This window comes from Dendropsophus ebraccatus, chromosome 2 (genome assembly GCF_027789765.1).
Source record: "Dendropsophus ebraccatus isolate aDenEbr1 chromosome 2, aDenEbr1.pat, whole genome shotgun sequence".
Lineage (NCBI taxonomy): Eukaryota > Metazoa > Chordata > Amphibia > Anura > Hylidae > Dendropsophus > Dendropsophus ebraccatus.
This window is the reverse complement of record NC_091455.1, coordinates 134,651,138-134,661,078: the sequence shown is the minus strand read 5'-3', so window position 1 is coordinate 134,661,078 and position 9,941 is coordinate 134,651,138.

The following is a 9,941-nucleotide window of genomic DNA, read 5'->3' as shown; positions in this document are numbered from 1 at the left end:
TGGCACCTGGCCACCATTACTTTTTACAGTAATGGCGGTCGGTGCCGTCCTCGGACAGCACCGACCGCCATTTTTTCCGGGTCATCGGGTCACCGATCGCCGCTATTGGCTGATCTGAACTGATAAAAATAAATGAAACCTTTGTTTTGTGTTGCTTCAGTCTGACATCTAGATATATTTTTTTCTTTTAGTTGACAGAATTGTGGGAGTGCTTGTTTTTTGCAGGATGAGTTGTAGTTTTTATTGGTACTGTTATGGGGTGTTTTTATTTGTCCTCAGCTATGCACTATATACTTGCAGTTACATACTGCCAGTCAACCTGTGAGATACAGCATGTGGCTGGTCGTCACAGGCTTCCATAACTGGCAGACCCAAAGGCAATGATTTGGCCTTCGGCTGCAGTGCCACCCATCAGAAACATTGCAGTCAAATTGTGGGAGGGTGGAGAACAGGGATTCCATGACGTGACATCTATAGGGTTAGACTGCCAAGGCTGCCATAATTTGATTTACCATGTTGATGTATGCAGATGACTCTGACTTATATTGAAGAGGTGGTGCCAAAACATAAAATGGAAATGGGAAGCTGTCAATTGCCTCATACAAATGTTGCTATCAAGCTTTAAAAAACAATGCACTTGGTTTTTGTGTCACTTCTTTTTGTTATATCAATATAGGAGAGGAGATGTGGCTAGGGTTTCCAGACTCTTTATAATGCTTTCATTTAAATTCTAGCATTTAAAGTACATAATACTTTATACCACAGACACTTCAATCAAACTTATACTGACAAATATCTTGTGCATCTGCTAACGTACTGATTGATATCCCTCTTGCTGGTTACAAAGTATATGATAAACCCATGAATTGTTTCCTCTTGGCAAGACAAACTCTGTCAGTCGCTACAAATTCCTCATTATGTCATGCAAGATTAAACTCTCTGCTTACGAAACATCCCCACTTTTCTGTTACTTATTTCTTCATACTTATGACAGGAAATATAATTATGCATATGTACTTTATGGAAAGTATCATTATTCATCTGAGACAAAATAGTAACTTCTCCACAGCACTAGACTGTTGGCAAGAATGGTTGAACAGTTGTCTGGCCACCTGCCATAAGAAATACGTTAATCTTGTTCAAATATTTATTACTGAAATGTTTATCAAGCGTCTTATAAAAACAACAACACAACACATTGTGATGGATTCATAAGAACAAATAAAACGAATAGGCATTTGCAATGAAAAATCATGATATTTATGATGATATTTTTATGGGTTGCTTTAAAATTTAAACAAATATATTTTCTTATTCATATTAATATGCAACAGTTGTTATCTTTTTCATTGTTTGTATATTTGTAGTACTTAATAAGTAAGGAATTGTTTATAGGTATACTATACCCGCTTGTAAAGCTAATCCATTATCAAGATGTAAAGTAATACCTTTGTGTAAACAATTACATGTAAGGGTTGGCTATTCTTAGAAAATCTAAGGCCATTTATTATGACAACAGCCACTTTACCTTTATCATTTCATCTAACATCTTATTGTAATGCAAATTCCATGGATAATAGTAAATCGTTTCATCCTGCATTTGCAGTAGTAGTATAAAGTGGATTTATATGTTGTTACAATGGGGCAGGTTACCAGGAATGAATAAACTACTGTTAGGTGCAGGCATGTCAAAAAATTCAATAATCCACAACTATGGATTATTTGTCCATCAAGGTCATACCATCAGAAACACTTTTTTTTCCATCTGCAGATTTTGTAAATGCAACCCCTTTTAAACCATAAAGCTAGAGACTATTACATGCACTTTGTAGACATAGAATACCCCAATATACTGTATGGATCCTCAAGCTTGCAGATTACTGGCTGCTTTATTCCTTTAATTATCACTATTGCATAATCTATGAGCAGCCAATCAGTGTGGAACATTTGCTCAGAATTTTTAAATGAGGATCCTGGTGCTGAGACTCCCCCCAACCACTTATAGCTAAAATTAACAGTCAGCAGATGGTCTGCTCAAAATAAAGTATGGATTCAACAATAACGCCATATAGTGATCAGATACTGGGTGTACACTGGCACTGTTTAGACTATACCAAAAAATAACGAACTGATCAAACACAGTCACAGGCAGCAGGGGCGTAGCTAGGATTCATGGGGCCCCATAGCTAAAAACCCCCCTCCCCTACACACTAATATATATATATACATAATCGGTGGTGTGGCAAAAAAAAATTCTCTTGTGGCCAGAGGCAGAATCCTATGTTTATATACATATGTGCCGGAGAAGACTACCTTTTGCCTAATCCTTTATTTACTGCAGTGTGTAAGTGACCCAGTGTTCTCTTGAATGCTACAATAGAAAAAAGGGTTAATACAGAAGACAATAAGCTCTCTTCCTCCTGCACTGATAACCCCTGACCTCTGCAGGAACTCAGAGAACAAAGGTCAGAGGTTATCAGAGCAGTGAGGCAGTGAGCTAACTGTCTTCTGTATTAATCCTTTTTTGTTTTGCAGCATGTTAGAGAACACTGGGTCACTTACACACTGCAGTAAATAAGGGGTTAAGCAAAAGGACACAGGAGGCTCTTATCTTCCCTGGGCCCCCTCCCTCCACGGGCCCCATAGCAACCGCCTTCCCTGCCTCTATGGTGGCTACGCCACTGACAGGAAGAATAACTATAGAAGATCGCTCTGTTCTCTTCACCTTATTTTACTATTACTCATGAAATGCAATTTTAGATCATTGTTATAGAATTAATTCTCACTCACTCATGCAGTGTGCTTTTTCCTCAGTTATTATTCCTGAAAAAAAATCTGTTCAGAACCCAGACTATAAAAAATAAAATAATTCACATCTTTGAGGATGCCCTTAACCCCTTAGTGACCGCCATGCTGCCTTTTCACGGCGGCCACTAATGGGCTTTATTCCGATGCGTACGCCTTTTAACGGCGGGCGCATCGGAATAAATTACCGCCCGGCGGCGGCTGCGGGACGGGTGATCAGCGGTCAGTGTGACAGCTGACACCCTCCTGTAACTGCCCGGAGCGGAGGATTCTCCGCTCCGGGCAGTTTAACCCGTTAAATGCCGCTGTCAAACCATGACAGCGGCATCTAACGGGTCCCGGTGGATCCCGGACGGCGCCGTGGTTCACTTACGTGATCGCGATGTCCCGCGGCGCCGTCCGGGGTCCCGATGTCTCCATGGTGATTCCGGGGTCCTAATGAAGGTCCCCGGGGTCACCATGGAGATGCCTGATGCTGACAGGGGTGGCTGTGGCTATTGCCTGTCAGCATGAGGCATGATACAATACATTGCAGTACATCAGGTACTGCAATGTATTGTATCAGTGATCTAAGTATTTTACACTAGTGTACAGTAATGTACACTAGTGTAAAAGTAAAAAAAAGTGAAAAAAATGTGCACCAAACACAACACAGCCCCCCCCAGCCCCCCCCAATAATAAAGATGCATTACATTCCCCATACACTATAAAACATTACATAAAAGTGATCAAAAACACAAATCCTATACATATTTGGTATCGTTACGTCCGTAACAACCCAATCTATAAAACTATATCAATAATTATATTGCACGACACACGCTGTAAAAAAAAAAAAAAAAAAAAAACAGTACTAGAATAGCTGTATTTTATCAATCCACTTTAGAAAATACGTCATAAAAGAGATCAAAAAGTCATATACATATAAAACTTGGTATCAATAGAAACTACAGATTTTCCCGCAAAAAATAAGCCCAAAACCAGCTCTGTCGCGCAAAAGATGAGAACGCTATGGATCTTGCAATGCAGGGACAGTTTTTGTGGGTTTTGGCTAGGAAGATAGTTTCTATTGCGCCAAAGCGGTAATAGTTAAAAAAAAACTATACAAATGTGGTATCGCCGTAACCGTAGCGACCCAGAGAATACATGTGTTATGTTATTAGTGACCGCCGATACGGATTTTTACGGCGATCACTAATGGGCTCTATTCTTCTGCCATCAGCTCTTTATGGCGATGGTGCAGAATAGTGCAGCGGCGCCGGTAATGCCCGCAGCCTTCTCCTCTCAGCTATCGGAGGTAGCTGAGGGGTTGGGGGAGAGTGTGGGGTCAGTCCCGGCCAGTCCCCTCACCGGTGATCGCCGTTATTATCAGTATAAAGGCGGCTACCGGTAACGGGCATTGCCAGCGCAGCTGAACGCTTTCATCTCTTCTCACCGTGAATCCACAGTGAGAGGAGATGAAAACATGTCCCCCCATCCCCAGAATTAACCCTAGTGACCTGGCCACTGACCCTCCCCTCCCTGGGCGGCCATCTGATCCAAGATGGCCGCCGTCATCACTGTGAACAGACTCTGTTCACAGTGATGGATTCCTAAAAATGATCAAAGCTTCATTCTTTCCACCACAGGAGGTGGCGGAGAGCATGGGGCAATGATCGGTGACCACCCGGTGTGGTCCTAGTACAAGTGATCAGCGGTATATACTATATACCACTGATCGCCTGTTCCAAATGGTGCCGGCACTTTTTTACGCCTGTCAGCAAGTCAAGTGCCCTGGATTACCCGTAACCACCCTGGATTACTTGTAACCACCCCAGATTACCTGTAACCACCCCAGATTACCTGTAACCACCCCAGATTACCCATCACCACCCCAGATTACCCGTAACCACCCCAGATTACCCGTAACCACCCCAGATTGCCCGTATCCACCCCAGACAGCCCATAACCATCCCAGACAGCCCATAACCATCCCAGACAGCCCATAACCATCCCAGACAGCCCATAACCATCCCAGACAGCCCATAACCATCCCAGACAGCCCATAACCACCCCAGATTGCCTGTCACCACCCCAGAATGCCCGTAATCTCCACAGATTGCCCGTAATCTCCCCAGATTGCCCGTATCCCCCCCCCCATAGCCCATAACCATTCCAGACAGCCCGTAACCACCCCAGATTGCCACAGACTGCCTGTAACTACCCCAAATTGCCTGTAACCACCACAGATTGCTCGCAACCACCCCAGATTTCCCGTCACCACCCCAGATTTTCTGTCACCACCCCAGATTGCCAGTTGCATCCCCAGATAGTCAGTGAACACCACCAGATTGCCCGTCACCTCCCCAGATAGCCAGTAACCACCCCTAGATAGCCAGTAAACACCCCAAGATTGCCCATAACCACCCCATACAGCCAGTAACCACCCCAGATTGCCCGTGACCACCCCAGATTGCCCGTGACCACCCCAGATTGCCTGTGACCACCCCAGATTGACCGTAACCACCCCAGATTGACCGTAACCACCCCAGATTGACCGTAACCACCCCAGATTGACCGTAACCACCCCAGATTGGCACAGACTGCTCGTAACCACCCCAGATTGCCCATAACCCCACCAGATTGCCTGCTGCCACCTCAGATAGCCAGTAAACACCCTGAGATTGTCTATTACCACCCCAGATAACCAGTAAACACCCACATATTGCCTGTAACTAAAATGACACTCCTTCTCTTCTGAGCCCTGCTGTGTGCCCATACAGTGGTTTATGCCCACATATGGGGTACCATTGTACTCAGGAGAACCTCCGTTACAAGTTTTGGGGTGCTTTTTCTCCCTTGTTCCTAGTGAAATTGAGAAATTTCAAACTAAACAAACATGTTATTGAAAAAATTAAATTTTTTTCATTTTTACGGTCTAGTTTTGAATACTTTCCTCCAATACCTGTGGGGTCAAAATGGTCACCACACCCCAAGATAAATTCCTTGAGGGGTGTACTTTCCAAAATGGGGTGATTTTGGGGGGGAGGGTTCTATTCTGTAGACATTACAGGGGCACTGCAAACGCACCTGGCGCTCAGAAACTTCTTCAGGAAAATCATGCACTGAAAATGCTTGGCGCTCCCTCCCTACTGAGCCCTGCTGTGTGCCCACACAGTGGTTTATGCCCACATATGGGGTACTGTTCTACTCAGGAGTACCTGCCTTACATATATTGGGGTGAGTTTTCTCCCCTGTTCCTCGTTAAATTGAGAAATTTCAAACTAAACAAACATATTATTGGAAAAATTCTATTTTTTCATTTTTACTGTCTTCTTTTGAATACTTTCCTCTAATACCTGTGGGGTCAAAATGGTCACCACACCCCAAGATGTATTCTTTGATGGGTGTACTTTCCAAAATGGGGTGACTTTTGGGGGGGTTCTATTCTGCTGACACTACAGGGGCTCTGCAAACGCACCTGGCGCTCAGAAATTTCTTCAGCAAAATCTGAACTGGAAATGCTAATAGGTGCTCCTTCCCTTCTGAGGCCTGCTGTGTGCCCATACAGTGGTTTACGCCCACATATGGGGTACCGTTCTACTCAGGAGAACCTGCATTACAAAATTTGGGGTGCATTTTCTCTCATGTTGCTTATGAAAATGAGATACTTTAATCTTAACAAATATATTATTGGAAAATTTCTATTTTCCATTTTTTTTCCGGCCTAATTGTGAATACTTTCCTCCAGCCCCTGTAGGGTTAAAATGCTCATTATACCCCTAGATTAATTCTTTAAGGTGTGTAGTTTCCAAAATGGGGTCACTTATGGGGGTTTCCAGTATACAAACCTCCTAAATCAACTTAAAAAAAGAACTGGTCCCTAAAGAAATCAGTTTTGGAAATTTCATGAAAATTTGATAATTTGCTGATACATTTCTAAGCCCCGTAACACCCTAAAAAAATGAAATATGTTTACGAAATGAAGCCAGAATAAAGAGGACATATTGATAATGTGACTTACTAACTAATTTTTGTCATGTGCCTTTTTTTTTTAGAAGCAAAGAATTTCAAAGTTCGTAAAGTGCACAATTTTCATATTTTTCATTATATTTTGATGTTTTTCACAAAAAACACACAAGACAGTGACCAAATTTTGCCACTAACATAAAGTACCATATGTTACGAAAAAACAATCTCAGAATCGCTAGCATACGTTAAAGCATCACTGAGCTATAAGCGCATAAAGTGAGACAGGTCAGATTTTGAAAAATGAGCCTGGTCATTAAGGCCCAAACAGGCTTGGTCCCTAAGGGGTTAAACACTTTTTGTATTTACATTTTTTTTGTGTTTGGGTCCGTAATTGGGTCCAAAAGCCAACCTAAATGCATCCCTCCTAAAGGAAAGGGGTTAACTGGCTGCTTCCTTGCTGGAGCAGGTACCAGACACTGTACATAGAGTTTTCTGGATGCTGGGTCACTGGGGGCAGAACGCCAGTCTGGTCACCAGGGGGTAAATTAACCCCCTGTGGGCCAGACTGTGCTCTGTTACGGAGGGGATGGTTAACTTACCCCCCGGTCTTCTTCCTTTCTTCTTGCAATCAGTGACTGAGCTGGGACCTGGCTGCAGCCGCTGGCTGGGATGAAACTTGTCCAGTGTTATCTCAGCCAATCAGCGGCTGCAGCGATGTCCTGGCGGCAGACACTGATTTACTGTTGACAGATTTGAAGAGCCAAAGCCCGGCTTCTAGCTCAGTGTGCCAGGCTCTGGTGAAGAATGAAGATCACGACAAGGCAAAATGATATGCAATTAAGTCTTTTATTATTTCAAGTGTGAATATTGTGAAAAATTTTATATTGGTTGCACAACGAGGAAATTGAAGATGAGAATTGCTGAGCACCTATATGACATTATGAAAAAAAACAGTCAGGAGTAGCTCGTCATTTTGTAAATGCCCATAATGGTAACATTGAATTTTATGTAATTGAAACAGTACACAGGAATGTTAGAGGAGGTAGTTGGGAACATAAGGTACTCAGTAGAGAGGCATTTTGGATATTGAACTTAGGTTCAAGATTCCCCAATGGATTTAATTACAAGTCTGATTTAATGTACATGTATTTATTGTCTCTCTTCCCATTTCCCTGTTTGACATTACCCTCCATACCACTAGATAACGTTACCAGTTGCCCCATGAGAAGGCTTATACAGCTGATGTCTATGACACGCTGAGATTCATTAAGCCTCACTAGTGTTTGCAACGGGTAAGCTAGATTCACCACTCTAATTTTTGTATTTAAACTTGATGTTTTCAATGGATCTTTATGCAGTGATTAACCCTTTGAGGACCAAGCCCAAAATGACCCAGTGGACCACGCCAATTTTCATTTTTGCATTTTTGTTTTTTTTTTCTCCTCCCCTTCTAAGAGCTCTAGCACTTTCATTTTTCTATTTACAGGGCCATGTAAAGGCTTGTTCTTTCAGGAATAGGTGTACTTTGTAATGGTGCCTTTCACTTTACCATAACATGTATGATGGAACTCCAAAAATATAATTTATGAAAATAAAAATTGGTGAAATAGGAAAAAAGAATGCAATATGGTAATGTTTGGTGGCTTCGTGTGTCTACGCAATGCACTATATGGTAGAAGCAACATGATACAATTATTCTGTAGGTCCGTCCGAACACAACCATATGCAGGTTTACAGATTCTCTAATGTTATATATTTTTTTTAAGAAATCCTTTTTTTTTTAGTTTTTCACCTACGGGGCTGTATGGGGTGCCATTTTTGGCGCCATGATCTCTTCTTTTTATTAATACCGTAGATCTGATTTTTTCCCACTTTTTGTTTTTGCCATTTGCTGTGCGGGATGTCAATTATTATATTTTAATAGATCAGTCAATTATGCACGCTACGGTATATAATAATATAAAAATGTTATTTATTTATTTTTATATGTTTTTTTAAATAATGGGATATGGGGTGATTTTAACTTTTATTGGGGGAGGGGTTTTGGGGTATTTTTAAAAACATTTTTATTTATTTTTCTTTACACATTTTAAGTCCCCTTGGGGTACTTTTACGTGCAATCAAATAAATACTTGACAATACAGCAACTGGATTGGTAATGAAAGTGCAATGTGCACCTGTGGACGTGTATTGACTTTGAGTTAGTCTTCACACCACCTTATGCCCACTAGACTCGGCTGAACCCTCCTAGAGGGTGACACAGGCCCCAGACCTTGTTACCTGCGATTAGCGGAATGCTGAGGTTTCCCTGGTAACACCCGTGCTGCGGGATAGAGTTCATAGGCTACTGCAACTTTGCTCTATCTAGATCAGTTCCTGGCTCTTGGGCTCTTGTGGATACTGTCCTGCACTGTAACTTCTCCTTGTCCACGGTGTGGGTTGAGGTTGTCTCTGGCTTGACCTCTCCTAAGAGGGTTTAACACTGCATAGTGCTTTGTAGCATTACTTGTAAGAAAGTTGTTAGAGGTGTACAGTCTTGCATCCTTCCCATACAGGGTGCTAGCTAAGACTGCTTTAGGTAGGGGACCTGGCAGAGGGCGAGGGCCCGGGTAGGAACACTGTGGAGAGATATCTAGCTTGCGTCCTTCACCCACAATGCCTAACACAAAAGACTTATGTACCTCCTCCACCCATGTGACTTCACTCCCAACGTAACTAATGTGCGTTGTGAGTGAGTGAAGAGTGCAATAGAAGAAATAAGAGGAGAGGTGATAGGAGAGAAGAAAACAAGAATCCTACTGGTCTACAGATCCAGGTGACACATAGAGAAACAATAACCCTTTACATCTTTTAGCTGTGCAGCTTCCACATAATCATACACAATACAGTGACATCTAGTGGCAAACTTTAGTACTACCTTTATCACCACAACAGTACAATACAAAGTACAGACTTCTGTGAAGGGTGTATCCAACTGTAACACCCGTGGTGGGAAACCACGTTTATACCTATGGACTTATTTTATCTGTGGTTTTTCAATAAAGGATATCATTTTTACGGGATTGGACTTGGTGTGGATCCCTCTCTTTCACTTATTGAAGAACGAAGACATCTGTGGTGACTACACCCATCCCAGCAAGGAATGAATTGATCTCTCTACCCATCCCAGCAAGGATGTGCCCCCC